Raw genomic sequence first — 18525 nt, 5'->3', positions numbered from 1 at the left:
AAATAAAATCTTTAAAAAAAAAAAAAAAAAAAGAACTAGGATTCATTTTGAAAAAACTTTTGCATATTACATAAGGTATAGTTCAAAATTATTTTCTTGCATATTCAATTAATTCCAACAACATTTATTAAAAAGACTAATTTTTCTAATTGATTGCTTTTGTTCCTTTTTAAAAAATAGATTGATCCTGTATGGAATACCTTGGGTGAATATTAAGGGAATTTTATGCTCAGTGAAAAAGCTCAAAATACTACACACTATATGATTACATTTATATAATATTTCTGAAATAACAGAATTATAGAAATGGAGACATTATTAGTGGTTCCCAGAGGTTAGAAAGTAAAAGGTGGAGAGAGTGAGTGTGGCTATAAAGGGTAGCAAGAGGGAGCCCTGGTGATGGAACAGAGCTGTCACTTGATAGTGGTATGATTCCATGAAGATACGCATGGGATCAAATTGTATAGAACTATATATATACTCACTCAATGAGATTGTAAAACTATGGATATCTAAATGAGTTCTGTGGATTATATCAATGTCAATTTCCTGTTTGTGATATTGCACTCTAGTATGCAAGTTGTTACCGTTGCAGGAGGTTTGAAAGGCTCACAGGATCTCCCGGTACATTTTCTTCAACTTTCTGGGAATCCATAACAATTTCAAAATAAAATTAAAAAAAAAATCAAGTGGCCATATGCCACTTGGTGGTTTTATTTCTGGAGTCACAATTCTGTCCAATTGATTTGTTATCTTGATGCCAGTGCCAGACTGTCTTATTTTATAATAAATTTTAAAGTCATTTAGTGTAAGTCCTCTAATTTTATTCTTTTTTTAAAAAAGATTTATTTATTTATTTGAGAAAGAGAGAGAGAGAGAGAGTGCACTCACAAGAGGGAAAGGGAGAAGCAGATTCCCCGCTGAGGAGGGAGCCCCATGTGGGGCTTGATCCCAGGACCCTGGGATCATAACCTGAGTTGAAGGCGGACACTTAACCGACTAGCCACCCAGGTACCCCATCTAATTTTATTCTTTATTTTCAGAATTGTCTGCTATTTTATTTCCTTTGCATTTCTCTGTGAATTTTAGAATTAGCTTTTCAGTTTCTACAAAAACATCTTGCTGGAGTTTATTGAGTTTGTACTGAATCTCCAGATCAATTTGGGGGAAAATTGATATTTTAATATTCAGTTATATGACTCATGAACATGACATATCTCTCCATTTATTTAGATCTTCTTTATTTACTCTAAGCAGTGTTCTAATGTTTTCAGTGTACAGGCTTTACATATCTTTTTTCAGGTTTATTCCTATTTCACTTTTTATATTAAAATTGTATTACTTTAAAAAATATTAATTTCCAATAGTTCATCATTAGTATATAGAAATACAATTGATTTTTTAGATTGATCTTATATCCTATAATCTTATAAAATTCTTTTAATGACTATTTATTTTTTATTTTTTTTAAATTTTATTTGAGAGAGAGAGAGAGCATGGGTGCCCGTGGGGGAAGGGGCAGAGGGAGAGAATCCCCAAGCAGACTCCCCATTGAGCGTGGAGCCCAACATGGGGCTCGAATCCATGACCCATGAGATTACAACCTGAGCTGAAACCAAGAGTTAGATGCCCAACTGACTGAGCCACCGAGGCACCCCAGTTTTAATGGCTTTTTAAATAGTGCTTTGGATTTTCTACATAGACAATCATGTTCTCTAAGGATAGAGACAATTTTACTTTTTCTCTTCCAATCTCAGTGTCTTTTTCCCCCCCCTTGCGTTATTGATCTTATAACATTCAGTACTATATTGAACAGAAGTTGTGAGAAGGGACATCCCTGTTTTGCTCCTGATCTTAGAAGGAAAGCATTTGGTTTTTCACTATTAAGTATGAGGTGCATTATTTTTGCATAGATGCCCTTTATCAGGTTGAGAAAGTCCTTTCTCTTTCTAATTTGTTGGGAGTTAAAAACAAATCAGAAATGACTGTTGGATTTTGTCAAATGCATTTTCTGCATCTATGTAGATGACTGTATGGTGTTTTTTTTAGTCTGTTGATATGGTGAAGTACATTGATTGATTTTCCTGTGTTAAACAACCCTTGCGTGCCTGGGATAAATCCCATTGATCACATATATTATGCTTTAAATATATTGTTAGATTGGCTTTTATAAAATTTTTTAAAGAATTGCAGCTATATTCATGAGTAGATGAGTAACTCCCCCCCCCCCCCCTTCTCATAGTGTCTTTGTCTGGTTTTGTTATCAGGATAATACTGATAAAATGAGATTGGAAGTATTGTCTTCTCTTCAGTTTTCTGGAAGAGGATGAATAGAATTGGTATGTTTTCCTCCTTAAATGCTTGGTATAACTTACCAGTGAAGCCTTCTGGGCCTGGAGTTTTCATTGTGGGAAGGTTTTTAACTACAAATTAAATTTCTTTAACAGATACAGGGCTGTTCAGGTTTTCTGTTTTTTTCTTGAATAAACTTTGGTAGTCTGTATCTCTTAAGAAATCTGTCCATTTTATCTTAGCTGTCAATTTTATTGGCATAAAAAAAGCATAATTAAAGTTGCAATTTTTGTTTATTTTTTTAAGCAGTTGATTTAGTATTTATAGTGTACATCTTTAACTTACCATAGTCTATCTTAAGTGATATTGTACTAATCATGTAGTAACATAAGAACCCTACAGCAGTAGACTTCCATTTATTCCCTCCCAGACATTGTGCTTTTGTTGTTATAATTTTATTTCTACATGGAGGGGTTAACTCTTGCTTAATGCTCCAACTTGTTTTTCTCTTCAACATCTCGTTTTTTCTTATGCACATGGTTTTCTTTTCTTTTCTTTTCTTTTCTTTTCTTTTCTTTTCTTTTCTTTAAGTTGGAATAGATATTTAAAATTTAATCCAGCAGTTCTATAGTTTATAGTAGGTGGGGATTGTCCATATCAGCAGAAACAACCATGTCTTTGGTTGTTATTGGAAGTTCCTCAAAGAGCTTACAGTCTAATGGGAGAAACCAATCATAAATATGATTATAACTATTAAGTGCAATTATGATATATACTATGGAGACATTACGGCAGGAGGGCTTCCTAACCTAGTCTGGGAAATCTCTAAAGAAAGGTGTTGTAAGCTGAGACCCAAAGGGTGAATAGAAATTGCACAGAAAAAATGACCTTCGAGTGGAGAAATTGTATTTCAGGTATAGAAGGGAATGTGTACAAATTTGTGTTCAGGGAGTGGATAGAAAATCAGCATGACTAAAACATGTCGATCAAGAGATCAATAAGTGAGAAAGGATATTTTAAGAATTTTGAAAATTTCAATTTCAGTTGTTAAATGTTAGTGGGGAAGGGTTGGGACTTGAAAAAAAAAAAAAGATGAGGAAGAATAAGATGTGAAGTGCAAAGAGAAATGTGCTGACCAGGAGTGGAAGCTGTTAACCCTGACGGGTGTACTATAGCTAGGATAGCCAGCTATTCATTTACTTTACGCATTTCACTTAACATTTATTACATGTCTACACAATAGGAACTGTGCATTCGATGTAATCTGAGAACAGGCATATAATTAAATGGTTAAAATGTGTTTGATAAGGAGAAAGAGAATATATTAATTTATGTGTTAAATAAAGCTGACACCTTTTTGGATTCTTTTCTTTTTGACTTTTAGATTATAGACTTAAAGGTAGATGGGTGTAGGAGCTTACAGTATTGGAGGCACATTTGAGAGAGACCAGCTGTCAGCCCCACAGAGTGGAGGTTGGACGGAGACAGTGAGGAGAATCCTGTTCATGTTTAGGAGCTGTGGAGCCTGGGACAAAAGCAAAATGTATTTCTGTCTCCCTCATGCTTTTTATGCAAGTGAAATTTGGTTAAAACGAGCACAAAAGTCATTCTTGATCAACAGGTAGAAGAGGATCAAGGAAGGCACTTGGTGAGCTGCAGAAGGGCCAGAAATAGGTCTTCTTTAGAATGGAAGACAGGGTAGTTAGGTTCTTTTTTCATGCCGAGACCTTCGCTACCAGACACCAGTTCTTCATCTGTACCTTTTTGCTGTGGCTGTAAATCCCTTCAAACTGCAGGACCTGGGGAATCCCACCAATGTACCAGCTCCCTGTGATAGCTCATTATAAGGTAGTGAGTGTGAGAAGGTAAAATGGGGAATAAGGGGAGCACAGAGGTAGGGTTTGGCCTTGGTGGGATGTGGTCTTGGAGATGAGTGTGGTTAAGGAATACCTACTGAGGGCAGATAGTCACTCTTTCTTTAAATTTGTTCAAATGACTCCTCCACAGGACATCATAGACTCATTGAGATGGTCAAAACATAGTATGCGTTGATGTTCATAATAAGAATAGTAGCTTTTCTCTATTCTTTTGGAATTTATGCTTTATTAACTATTTTCTTAGGGTTTGGTTGCCATAAAATGAAAGAAAAGTCTTCAGTAGATTTTACTGATGTGAAAAAATGTGTATCCCTCCCTCCAAGTAAGTGGTGTGTGTGTGTGTGTGTGTGTGTGCGCGCGCACATGCAGTTACCTCCTCTTATCATCATAGAAGGACAAAGCATTGTGTTTTGCAGAACCAGATGGGGCAACTGGGCTGATTGTGTGTTTGGATACTTGTGTCTGGAAGCTACAGGCCAGAACTAATTAGCAACAGTTGTGGTTGCTGTGACAGGAGCAAGTCTTACGGCTACATAGCTAGGAGAAAACTTGAAGATACAGGCTCTGCTTGCTGGGAAACTGTGTTCATGTTTGCACAGAGTATTTTTGTGAGGTGCTCCCTATACAGAACAGCTTCTCCTATCAACATTTTAAGACTGAATATTTCTCACATACAACGTGACTTGTTGCTTGCCTTATTAAAGGCTGGAGGCCTGAAGGTTCCCGTAGATTATGTTCGTGGCCTGCCCTGGTGATATATGTGTAAATTACTACACTCCAGATTCATTTTCTGGCCTGCTGTTGTCCTATAGAGATTTTTAGTTTCTGCCACAAATAAAGGATCGATGGCTCAGAGAGTGTGCAGTGTTGCTGAGAATAAGAACCATGTCCCAGAATCTGTGGTTGGTCAACGGTGTCCAATGTATGCAAATATGTTCTAAGAGGTTCCCACCATGACACCGGATATAAAAATATTTCTGTAAGGACAAGGTTTTATAACCATTTCAGATACCACTTAAAGGCCACAAGGGAATTTGGCTTTAATGGGGCTGAATGTGTGTGACTAATGTACTCAGACACTGTGGCCAAGAACTCAGGTGTTTAGAGCACAAGAGTAACTAGCGTAAGACCATATATATTTAATCTTCAGTTGTCCTGGCTAGTTAACTACTCATGAATACATAGGGTTGGTAACCAGATTTTTCAGTATGACAAAAACGGAACAAGCCCTTCAGCAGGTCTGGGAGAAACGATGTGACACATGCACACACACATATATATGCATGCAGGTATATATTTCAGTATATATGGAAGTAGGTAGGGTGGGAGGAAGAGATGCCAGGGGATTTAAAAATTGTGAGACTTTCTCTGGCTACCAATTAGCATAGCCTTTCATTATGTATGGACAAAAGATTATGATTCAACCAAAAGAAAGAGCTTTTTAAAGTGAATACAGGAAACACTTTATAGTTCCTGGCTCAGAACAATGAAGCAAGATAAGCAGCTGAGAGATCAGAGCCCAGAAGTGTGCAGTGCATGGGAGACCTTGAAGAGGGTGTGGACTGGTTCAGCAGTCAGTCTGAGGCCAGTGCTGGCCTGAGGTGGGTCTAGGCAGTGACACAAGGGCAAGAGTAACTGGAGAAGTCAATAAAGCCCAAAAGGCATATGTGACCAGTGGAAATGTGGCCAAACGTGGTGTTCCTTAAAAATAGAAGCTGGTTCAGTATCAGAGGACCAATTTAAAAACAATCACCTGTTACATGACTCTCCCTTGACCATCTTCCCAGTGACTGGTTGTAACTCATTTTTTTACTCTATCTTCTTTTCATCTCAGGTCTGAGATATAGAGTGCTGAGAATTCAGCCATCAGCAGTAGAATTCCAATCAGGAAACATTGCTTAGAGGGCTTGGAGACCTAAGGCAAAGGCAAATGACCAAAGAGAAATCGGTTCTCTTAGAGCAAATGTGCAGCCTCGTTTCCTAGGAAGCTCCCTCTCTCAACCTCCGTGGTTGGCTGCTGTCACCTTGACTGTCTTCCCCAAACATCTACCTCATTCCTGCCTGTTGCCATCAATTGCTGACACAAATTTGTGGAGAAAATAGAAGCCATCAGGTATAAACTCCCATAATTTCTTTGTTCTTTGTTCAAACTCCATCCATCCTCATCTTCCCTCTTGACTTGGGTTAGAAAAGCTAAGGTCACTCTACCCAACGTCCCTCTTGATCTGCTCCCTTCAGTCCTCAAACTACAACATATACTCTCCTGAAACTGGATGGCCACTGTCACCACTGACCTTATAGTTGCAAAAGCCAATGGCTATTGTTTAGGTCTCTTATTTTGTAACATTTCACATGATTGATTGTGTTCTCATTTTCAAAATGTCACTTTTGCATTGGATTTCATGGAACTGTTTTCTTCTAATTGACCTACCTCTTACTTTTGATTAAGCCTTTTTCATTTTTCTTCTTCCTTTGACTGCTTTTAAATATGAGTATATTTAGCAATTTATTAATTACAAGGGAGAAAGAATAATTTCGGTGGAGAAGCCTAGCAGATACTAACTTAATTAAGTGATCAAAGTGAACATCAGTAATGAGACAAATCAAGATTGTGTGCCCCTTGATAGGATGCAGTGAGAAGAACACAGCATCACTTCTGTGATATTCCTGTCAAAGATGCATAACCTGTTTCATGAGAAACATCAGAAAAATCTAAATTGAGGGTTGTTTACTAAATAACTGGCCTATAGTCTTCAAAAATGTTGAGATCATAAGAGTCAAGGAAAGACTGAATAGCTTTTGCAGACTGAGAGATTGGTGAGACATGACAGCTAAATGCCCTGCATGATTCTGAAGTGCGTCCATCTGATCTGTAAGACATTACGAGGACAATTGATGGAACTGAAGGGGATTCTAAGGATTAGGTATTAGCGATGTATTAGTGTTAATGTCCTGATTTTTGTGGTTATGCAAGGGAATGTGTCTGTTGGAAACACATACTAAAGTTTTCTGGGATGTTGGAGCACCAGGTCAGCAACTTACTCTAACATCGTTCAAGGAAAAAGTTCTTTACATTTGCAACTCTTCTCTAAGTTTCTGGGTTTTTTTCCAAATTAAATATAATTATATAAAAAATATAACCTGTAGTTTGAATCAGGACATCTATATCTAAAAACAGAAGAGGTTGATGAGTAGTGTGGGGCATGTAGGATCGGGCAAGGCTGCTTAAATATGTTGGATCTTGGATAGTTTCCAAGTCCTTGAGTTGTAATAATTATACACTGAGAAAAGTGCAGAAAGCATCTTAGTGACTCTATATCCAGCCATTGAGAATCAACAGAAAATCAAAGAGAAAGAAAAAGAAATAAATCTATACAAAGCATGATCACAGGAGAAAGCCAGAGATGAGACTTTACTTCTGATGGACAATGACTAGGAATGGACATCTCTGTTTACATCTTCTCTCTGTCTCTATCCTATTTCTCTATGTCTGTCTCTCTATTTCTTCTCCCCCAACTTCTTATTTTCTAAAATCTGATGTTAAAAAGACTGTTCAGTGTGTATGTAAAACCACATTCTTGAACTGTGAAAATTTGGCCAGTCATCCAATTACAACTTAGGTATCTAAAAGGATACTTTTCTTCTTGAATTTTAGCGGGTTATGAGTTACTTAAACATGTTTCCTAAGGGGGCCCAAATAGGGATAGTCTCCCGTCTGAGTCTGTCCAGCGGAGCAAGTCTTTTAAAATGGCGTCCCCCAAGGATTGCTCTTGTTCTTGTCGGTCAAGCAGGACTTACCTTTGTCTTACAGAGAGTGGGCCTGTAGTCTCCTTGCTTTATGAAGACTTTTTACTTAGAGAGTGCAGCCTTCTTGTATCATATATGGCCTTAGGTCATGTTGGCTCATTTCTGCTGAGTGGGTGTCTGCATACACACATTCATATATATCGTGCTATCATGTAGATGTGTATTTATTTAAATTTCACACTGACAAATGGTCATAGTAAAAAAAAAAATAAATAAATAAAAGCAATAGACAAAAACAAAACAACCAAATCATCTGACATGCCATCCAGAGAAAACCATTGTGGTACTTTGTCGTGCATTCTTGGAGATTTTTTGCAGCAGCCGCTGGCCGAGAACTTATGCTAAGGATATAATAGGAAAACATGTTTGTGACCTTGCGGGCTTCAGCGTAAATGTCAGAGCACAGCGGCCGGGAACGCCTGGCTTGCCCAGCAGTTGGGAACGCCCAGCTCGCTCAGGGCGGAACACTGCCCCAACCGAAACTTGATTGCTCTTGACAATAGCCCACAGGGTCCATAGAAACATGTTTAAGAATAGGCCTCACTTGCTGAACGTTACATCATTTAATCCCGTGACCTTCCCCGTGATGTCCTACTATTCACTAGGATGTAATACGGATCACTCCCTTGATTGTCTTTGATTGTTTATTGCCAATAAATGTGCAGGGTTGCAGCTATTCGGGGCGATCGCAGTCTTGGCGGTGGCATGCCTGGCGGTTGTCCCCTGCACCCATGCTCTCTTTCGCAAGCTAACCTGTCTGTGCCTCGTCCTTCTCCCTAATCAATGCGTGGCGCTGCGGGCGGTGTCGTGGCAATTTTTTCCTCAGCAAATATGTACGTACATATACTTGTGTATATATGTAGATTTATGTGTTAACAAAATAAGATCATACCAAGTTCTGCTCTGTAACCTGCCTTTTTTTACCACTTAATAATATATTGTGATTATCCTCCCCTCTCAGTAATTGTAGACCTATATATTTTTAATGTCTGCCTAGTATTTTATTTTGCAGCATTTCACACCATTAAATGCTTACAATGTTTTCAGTTTTTGCTGTCATAAACTTTAGGTCAGTAGATATCCTTATGCATATATACTTGTGCATTTGTTTAATTGTTTTCTTTGGATAAATTCCTAGAAGTGGAATTTCTGAGTCAATGGTATTAGGATGTTTTTGATATATATTGCCAGACGGCACGTGCCTGCCAGCAATCTTATGGCAGTTTTTTTGAGGAATAATTTATACAGAGTAAAGTGCACAAACCTGAAGTATGTTGCCCAGTTAATTTTTAGAAATGTATATATTTGTGTTAACCACCATTCAGACCAAGATACAGAACATTTCCATCACCCTAGAAAGTTCCCCCTTGAGGTAATCATTGTTCTGAGTTTTGCTATTAGCTTTGTTCTTGAACTTCATATAAATGGAATCATAAAATATATACTTTTATGTGTCTGGATTCTTTTGCTCAACATAATATTTTGAGTATTCATTTCTATTTTTGTTTATATCAGCGTAGTAGCCCCCTTTATTTTAGGAGATGCCTAGTGGATGCCTGAAATCACAGGTGGTACCAAACCCTATATATTGTTTTTTCTTGTACATACATATGTATGCTGAAGTTTAATTTATTAATTAGGTGTAGTAAGAGGTTATCAACAATAACCAATAATAAAATAGAACAATTACAATAATATAGTGAAAGTTACGTGAATGTGGTCTCTCTCTCAAGATATTTTATTTTACTGTATTTACCCTTCTTGTGATGATCTGAGATGATAAAATGCCTACAAGAGGAAGTGAGGTGAATGATGTAAGCATTGTGACTTGCTGTTAGGCTACTGGTGACCGTCTGACGGGACATCAGAAGGAGCATCACCTGCTTCCAGACCACAGTTTCCCGAGGGTAACTGAAACTGTACAAAGTAAAACTGAGGATAAGGGGGACTCCTGCACTGCCAGCATCCCCCCTTTTTAAATTCTAGGGTAGTATTTCATTATATAAATGTGCTGCAAACATTTTTCATCCAGTCTCCTGCTGAGGGATATCTTGTTTGTGTTGTTTCAAATTTGAGGCTACTATGAATAAAGTTGCTGTGAACATGTTTTACATATCTTTTTGTGAATATATTCATTCATTTCTACGGAGTATATATTAAATAGTGGAATTGCTGGGCCATTGGGTGGGTATATATTTAGTTTTATTGGGTACTGCTAAATAGTTTTCTGTAGTTATTGAGGCAGTTCACTCTCTCTATTGGCAATGTATTAAATGTTCCGGTTGCTCTACAGCCTCCTCAACACCTGAAAGTCCTTTTCTGGTCATCTATAGCTTTTGCTATTAAATATATGATGGAAAACATTTATCTCCTCCCTATCTTGGTTTATATGCTTAATCCAGCTCTTACTAAACTCATTCATTCCTTAATTCTTGTGTTTAGTTAATAAATATTTATGAAGCAATTTTTATGTGCCTGGTACTGTATTAAGCCTCGTGGGTACAAAGATGAGTAAGAATAATCTCTTAAGAAACTTAGAGCCTCACAGAAAAGACACATAGAAGCACCTAATGAAAGTATATGATGAATGCCACAGCATAAGCATGGACTTGTGCAGAAGCATGTGGTTATGCAGAGAACGAATAACTAACATTAAGGAGTGAGAGAGAGGGGATGGCAGTAGAGAGCCTTGAGGTTCCACAAAAGAAAGGATAGTGAAAGGTAACATTGAACCCGTGTTATTCTAGGTACCATGCCAAGTGCTTTACAGGTCTTATCCTAGTTAGTCTTCTGTGTGGGTTAGATTCTTACTATGCTCATTTTACAGTTGACTCAACAGAGGCATGGAGAAGTGAAGCAACATGTCCACAGCCACACAACTACCAAGTGAGGAAGCCGCGATTTGAACCCAGGAAGTCCAACTCTAGAGCAAACACTGGACCCCTGCCCAGATGGTGTGTAGCGGAGGGTCTTGGGAAGGCATTCTAGGTAGTGAAAGCAGCTGTACACAGGCAGCGAGAGAAGATACAGTCTGGCAAGTTTGAGAAACCTCCAGCAAGGGGCTGGAGGGAGCATGGTAATCGGAGCAAGAAGAGATGGAGATGAAAGCCAGATCTGGGGAGAAGTGAAGCTAGCATTTGTGTGATGGCTTTTCATTGGGAGTCGCCTGTCCCTGTGCCCCATCACCAAACTCCAAACAATATTTAAAATGTTTCATCATGTCGTTGAATGAGCCATTTGGGCACAATTGCCAAATAACCGAGCATTCCATTTTCCTCGAATGGAGTGGAAAGAATTACTTGAAAGTGTACGAGCAGACCCTGGTTTCATATGCCTGCTCCCGGCAGTGCCTGCTTTCCCGGTGCGTTCTGTTTAATGCACCCATCTGCTGGTGAGGCGGCGGCTTTCAGAGGAGCAGAGGACAGTGTTCCTGAGCCCTCTGGAAGGGTCCAGTCGTAAAAGGATAAAACCCATGCGATGCTCCGATGTGTAGTGCAATGGGCGATGCCAGATTTTGCTAAAATAGGATTAAGTTAAAAAACGCACACTGTGAAGCATTTGTCTGGTTAAATTATTTAACAGGTCTTGCATTCCTGCTTCAGTCAGTTTGAACAGAAATGCCTCTCTTGGGGCTTCTCCTTGCGAACATCATCAGACTAATCATGTGGAAGCCTGCCTGGTGCCAGTTGGACTGGGGGAGCGCGGGTGGGTGCCTGGTGGTCCTGGTGATGATGGGAAAGGAGGCAACACAAAGTATACCTTTGGGGAAAATGCAAACTTTTCTTGCCTGCGGAGTGTGTGTGTTAGTATTCAGAGACTGTTGGCCCATTGTTTGCGACTCCAGCTTTCTCAGCAGAATGCGTGGCAGATGGCTTACATTTGCATTAGCCTTCTGGAGAAGGAATTCGCTACCAACAACATAAGCTGCAGCTTTTCTTTTCAGAATTTACAACAAATTGGCCAGAATGGCAATTTAAAAAAAAACATTAGCATCACTATTTCCACATTCCCTTTCTGAATAGGGTAAATGATTCCCTCTCCAACTGTGTCATTTGCACTTTTTTCCCCCCAAATGTTTATTAAAATGATTTAGGTATTTCATTATGCAAAATGACTTTTATAAAAAGACCTTTCTTTTTGCCCCACAGTCACACATTATTTCTTTTGTCACTTGTTATAGAGTGGAGTTATGTGAAGCTAGGACATATTATTTGTTCTAGTCTGTATTGGATAATTTATTACATTAAGAAACCAATAATTTTCAAATATAATCAGATTTAAGTTTTTAATAAGATTCATCTTCCCATTCACACTTGCTTAATTTAAGGATATTAAATCTGCTCAGGAACGAGCTGCCTCTCAAAGCCTTGTGTGCCCATTAAAGGGCTTTATTCCTGATGTGTTAATAGGATTTAATTACATTACCTTCTTCATGTGGAGTCACAGTGCAATAGTTAACTGTGATAAGCCAAGCAAACAACAGCCTGAAAAGGAAGTGGTGTATAGTAGTTGGTTTATCGGCTTAGAAAATCAAGACGATTATTATTTTAAAATTGATGGTTGCATGCATTTGCATCATGTTTGGTTCAAACGCTGGAGAGAACAAACTTTCTCTTTTCCTTTAAAAAGAAAATCACTTAAAAGGCCACCTACATAAAAGGTGAACAATAAACACTTAACAGAAACTACTTAATTGCCATTTATCTTTTGAATTGCAATGAGATTTTTACTATCGACCATGAAGAGATTTGTTTCAACAATTTACCCTGCTATTCTTTTGTCTTTTTGACTATCACATCCGTGATTTGGGGTTCAGAATAATAGCTGTGTTCATTGTTAAAAAGTAATGATTTTAAAATTGCTCTTTTATCCTGTCTTAAACCTGTTTTTTTTTTGTTTTTTTTTTTCCTGCTTCTGCCCTTACCCCCTGTACCACTTCCTGGGTCCCCCAGTTAATGACAGATAACAGAGCTTTGGGATTCTGTGGCCTGACAAGAGAAGGCATCTGGATACATCCCTCAGTAAATCTTGTCAATTTCTCCATCAAGATCATTTGCATTGATTGGAAGTGTTGACTTCTGTGAATTTCCCTTTCATGTGAACTTGACAGAACTCAGTACTTTTGCTCGTCACAGATGCCTGTGAAATAGAAGAATGATTTTTTAGAGCATTCCAATGAATTAAAAAAAAAAAAAAGTAAAAGTAAAGGAACCCGGCAATATGTTATCTGGTTGAACTTTTCACTTCCAAAGTGATTGACGACTTCTGCACATTTTCATGAGACATCACAGACCTGGCAAACAAAATTTGAGATGGTATACAGTCTTATTTTACTCTGTTAAAAGTTGTTATGGAGGTAGGGAAAAAAAATGTATGAAAAGGCACTGGAGCTAATTTTTTTTAAGCAGTAACTTTCTACTTTGGTCTGTCAGGAAGATGTTTCTGATGCCACTTTTTCCTTGAGCCGTGTTGGTGGGAGGTGGAGAGAATGGGAAGAGAGCTATGCCCACACCATTGTTCTGCTCCTCTCCGAGCCATCCACTTTCATCTTTTCTATGTATTGGGATTTTGTATACATTTTTAAAGCAGCTCCACTTTTCAAAAAAAGTTTGAAAATCTAAGAACACTACTTTCTGTTCATCCCTCAGCCCATTTATTTTAACATTCCTCCAGTTGTCAATTACTGCATGTTCCTACCATGTTCTCAGACATTGTGGTCCACAGTGGGAATACAAAAGTGAGTGAGAAATCTTTTTTTTTTAAAGATTTTATTTATTTATTTGACAGAGATAGAGACAGCCAGCGAGAGAGGGAACACAAGCAGGGGGAGTGGGAGAGGAAGAAGCAGGCTCCTAGCGGAGGAGCCCGATGTGGGACTCGATCCCATAACTCCAGGATCACGCCCTGAGCCGAAGGCAGACGCTTAACCGCTGTGCCACCCAGGCGCCCCGTGAGTGAGAAATCTTATCTTCAAACTTACATAACTGCGTTATAACCAAGCTGGAGGGATAGCAGATATGAATGCAGAGTCCTCTAACATTCCTAGCTAAACTAAGTATAGTTTCTGCCATTCTAGCAGATCTTAATAGTCCTCAATAAAATATTAAAGCACTTTATTTACATAATTATAAACACAGTTAACATTTTCTTAGAGTTCACACAGAATGAATCTAATTTGAATGAATCCATAAGAGGACAATGAATAGCTGTCCACACTCACATAGCTTTCAGAGACTATAAGCAACTACTGTGTCAAAAAGGCTCTCTCTGTGACTTGGTGGTTACTGAAAAGCAACCAAAGAGAAGACTATGTTATCATAATTTTGAAAGTTAGAGATAGACCACATAGAACATGGGACATGAGGCTAGCGTACAGGTTCTGTGCTGAGCAGCGCTTTTCTCCTACCCCATGTTCTTCCATGTTGATCACAGTCTGATGATTATTCACATGCTATGCGTCTGTTTGAGTGATTAGCCTCCGGTATTTTGCCCCCAGCTTTCAATCATTCCTTTCTTTCTTCTGTTCATCTTCATCTCCCTGGAGCTTCCTTTTAGTGTTGTAGTTACTCTGTCACTCCTGTAACATTCAAATAGCATCTATCTCTTTTAGAGTTTCTCATAGTCATATGTGGCTGGTGAAAAACGGTTCGGGGTGGTTGAAGTGCAGGGGCAAAAGGGGGAGATGGGTGTGGGAGATAGTCAGGGGCAGCACTGGTGGTGGAGAGCAGGTAAATTGGCCAGCACGCAGAAGAGAATTCTGGATTCTCAGTATGGAAACAGGAAGTACAGCTGTACCTTGATTTTCAGAATAGGCATAGTTCTGGAAAAGTAGAGTGAATTTCTAATTCTCTTTAAATTGTTTTTTCTTTAATGTTAGAGTCGTTTCTTTGGAGAGAAATTTGGTCTTAATATATTAAAAAGTGATCCTTAAAAAGTCTGTTGATGTCCTTCTTCAAGGCCTAGTTCTGTGTGAATCTCCAAATTTCCCCAGTGTTTTTGGTTTCCTCTGAAGTTTTGTGGTGCTGGTTAGATGCCATCTTTGTGATCTATGTTTTAAAATACAATTTTAAAACATTTAAAATACAATTTTAAAATACTATCTTAAAAAATTATCACAAACCTGTAAATTAGACTATGAGGATAACCAGAAATCCATTCTCGGTTTATTTCCTTTTCTGGGAGAGTGACTTTGTTATCTACTATAAGTTAAGGGCTTGAACTAGGTGAAGTTATATGTTGACTCATAGGTTTGTATCTAAATGTTTTGATGGAAATTATTTTTGGTAGGCAGATAAGGTAGCCTTAAAGGTTTTGGTTTAGTGCCTTATAGGCCACTAACCAGTTCTGTATCTAATTTAACAAACTTATTTTAACATCCTTTGTTATGTTTCCTTTAATACCCAGCTCCACAAGCGTTCTTTAAGTCAGTTCACCTTCTTACTGTTTTCCTCTTTAGCTTATGAGCTTAATAAATCCTTTTACATGGATTCATTCTATTTTGTATGAGAGTCATGTTTTTGGCTTTTTGGTGGAACAGTATACTTTGACAGTATAATCATAAATATTTTATAAGCTTTAAAAGACTGAAATACCAGCACTTGTATACCGTCAGTGCCATCAGAGCTGGTCTACGAGTCATACACTATGATAGCTTTGATTCATGTTGATCTAAAATCATACACTATGGCTGGATCATCCTCTTTGGTTAGTAGACATCTTCATATAGTATTAGTTTGCTTTTTACCTTCCCAAACCAAACCGTTCAAAAGGATGGGAATTTGTTATCACTGAGGATATGTGGGAAAGTAGCAGTGATACAGGGTCTGAGGGAAGTTATAAAATAGGGCATTGTTAAATGCTTTCTTTAAAGGTGGCATTTGGGAATACATCTACAGCTTTCTAGACAACTACTCAGGGTTTAGTTCAAGTCAGCTAACTTTTATTGAGCATTTACCCTGGACCAGGTACTGTGAATGGGCCTGGGGATATAAAGATGAATGGGTTGTAGTTGTAGGCTTCAGATATTTATAGCAGAATGTGATATGAACAACACTGTGTGTGTGTATATGTATGTGTGTATATATATCTATATATCCAAGTCCCATTACAGAGGAGAGAATTAGTTCCATCTCTAGGTATTAAGGAGTGATATCTGAGCTTCTTCCCAGGATTAATTGGTGTTCCTCAAGCTGACAAGTTTGGGGGAAGCAAATGTCCAAGTACCTATTAAGGAGCTAGGCGTATTTGGGGAATTGGATGTGGTTTGGCATTACTGGAGCGTAAAATTCAAGGTGGAGAGATGAGAGGTAAGAGGGGTGAGCTAAGAAGGAACTGGCCCATTGAGGACCTAGGGAGGATTGCCTTCTGTTGTTGCTGTAACAAATCGCCATAAATTTAGTGGCTGAAAGCAACAAATATATTCTCTTACAGTCTGGGGGTAAGAAGGCGAAAATGGGTTGGCGGGCCACTGCGTTCCTTCTGGAGGCTCCAGGGAAGAATCTTTGTCCTCGCCTTTTCCAGCTTCTAGAAGCTGCCTGCACTCCTTGGCTTGTGCGCTGCCCCCAACCCGTAACATTCCAATGCCTGGTTCAGCTGTCACGTTACCGTCTCTGACTCAGAGCCTCCTGCTTCCCTCTTCTAATAACCCTTGTGATTACCTTGGGCCTACCTGGATAATTCAGGATCATAATCTCCCCATCTCAAGATCATTAACTTAACCGCATATGCAAAGTCCCTTTTGCCTTGTGAAGTGACATATTAACAGGTATCAGAGACTGGGATATAGGCATCTTTGGGAGGCCCCTGGTCAGCCTGCCACAAACAGTATATCATAGTTTTTGGAAAACTGTTTGAAGATGGTGAACAGGTGATATACTGATCTAAGTGGTTCTCAAATTTTAGTGTGCTTATTAAAAATGCAGGTGATTCTGATTCAGTATCTTGGGGGTGGGTCTGGCAGCTGCAGTTCTAGCAGGCATCCAGGCGATTCTGATGCACATGGTTTCAGAACTACTCCCTGGGAGATGCCCTTCTGATGGCTGGATGGATAATGGACTGGAGAGGAAAAGGACAGCAAGACCTGCAGGTAGACTACTGTGGTAGTGCACAGTAGAAGGTGACTACATTGTTAATGATTAGCAAAATCCTCTCCAGACCCGTGGGAGACAGCGTAATATGTTCATTAAGGGCATGTGTGATGGAGTCGGACAGATCTAGGTCTGTCATTTATACCTGTCACCTTGGCAAGTTACTTCATTTCTTAAGTCTCAATTTCTTTACCTGAAAATGGAAATAATCATATCTATCTTTACGGTGGTTTTGAGGATTAACTATGATGTGTCAGAAAAGCAGTCGGCACAGTGCCTGGCAAACTCACAAATAATGGCTATTGTTTTAAGGATCATTATAGCTAAAGGACAGATGTTATTTTTTAGCAAAATGCTCAATTTAGTTCTAAAGTGAATGTTGACTATCTATGGGTTATTCATCTGTTACACCCTTACCTAAAGTTCTACGGAAAACAAACAAAAATAATAACAACAAAAAACCAGGAAGAACCTCTCTGAACACAGAGTCAGCCCATCTTGCTTTTGAATTGATAAGCCATTCCTCAGGACATATTCCTCTCTAGTTCTGCTGATTCTGTTTTCTAGCACTTCGTGGGCCCAAAGGTGATGATCAGTCTAAAGGCAGAGGATGCGGAGACAGCAGAAGCAAAGCTTCAAATGCATCAGAGATGGCGGTAGCCCTTAGGAGAGACCACTTGTTAGAACACACATGTGGAAATAATGGAAAATTCCACCTGCCAAAATATTGGAAGCCAGGAAATTTGCTAAAATAGGACTCTGAGTTCAGACACTCCTCCACTTACAAACTTGTAGAGAATTTTAGGAACTTTCAGAGAAATGAGAACACAATTTATCTCAGAAGAAAGATGTTCCAGTTTTGCCGGCTAGGTGATTTTACTGGTCACACTTAGGCATTATAAAAATAGGAAATAGAGTGTTCCTCTGTGTTTATGAATAAATGGATTTAGGAATAAGATTTTCAGCACTAATCTGTGATCAAGTAGAGGAGCTTCCGTTTTCTGATTCAAATGGAGTCCCTGTTTTATTAATTAAGTGATGAAAAATTACCCTTAAGAGAGCTTCTGTATAATGAGGTAAACACATTTGCCTGCTGAAGAAGGTGGCTGGGGGCTCAGATTGTTTCAGGGAATGGGAGGTGAGATAGGAGCAAAGTGAAGCCACTGGTGGCAGGTGGTACCACCTGTCCCTTCACTGCTGCAGTCAGCCCTACAGATCATACATATTGGGCACCACTGGGGCAGAATGGGTAAGAATGGGAAAATGGGCAAGAAAACCTTATACATGTATGCACTTAGATAGGGTTAATGTTGTAGCCTGGCTGGCAGAACATTATTTGTTAGAAGAGCAAAGCAATCACCTATACCAAAGTCCAAGGGAATGTTTAACTTACTTAAAATAAGAAATTGCTTTCATGTGTGAACTATCTGTTACCATTTGAATAATTGCTATCCACTGCCTAT

Source organism: Ursus arctos, unplaced genomic scaffold, assembly GCF_023065955.2.
Source record: "Ursus arctos isolate Adak ecotype North America unplaced genomic scaffold, UrsArc2.0 scaffold_12, whole genome shotgun sequence".
Classification (NCBI taxonomy): Eukaryota; Metazoa; Chordata; class Mammalia; order Carnivora; family Ursidae; genus Ursus; species Ursus arctos.
The sequence above is the reverse complement of the archived record's forward strand: the minus strand, read 5'-3'. Positions refer to the sequence as shown.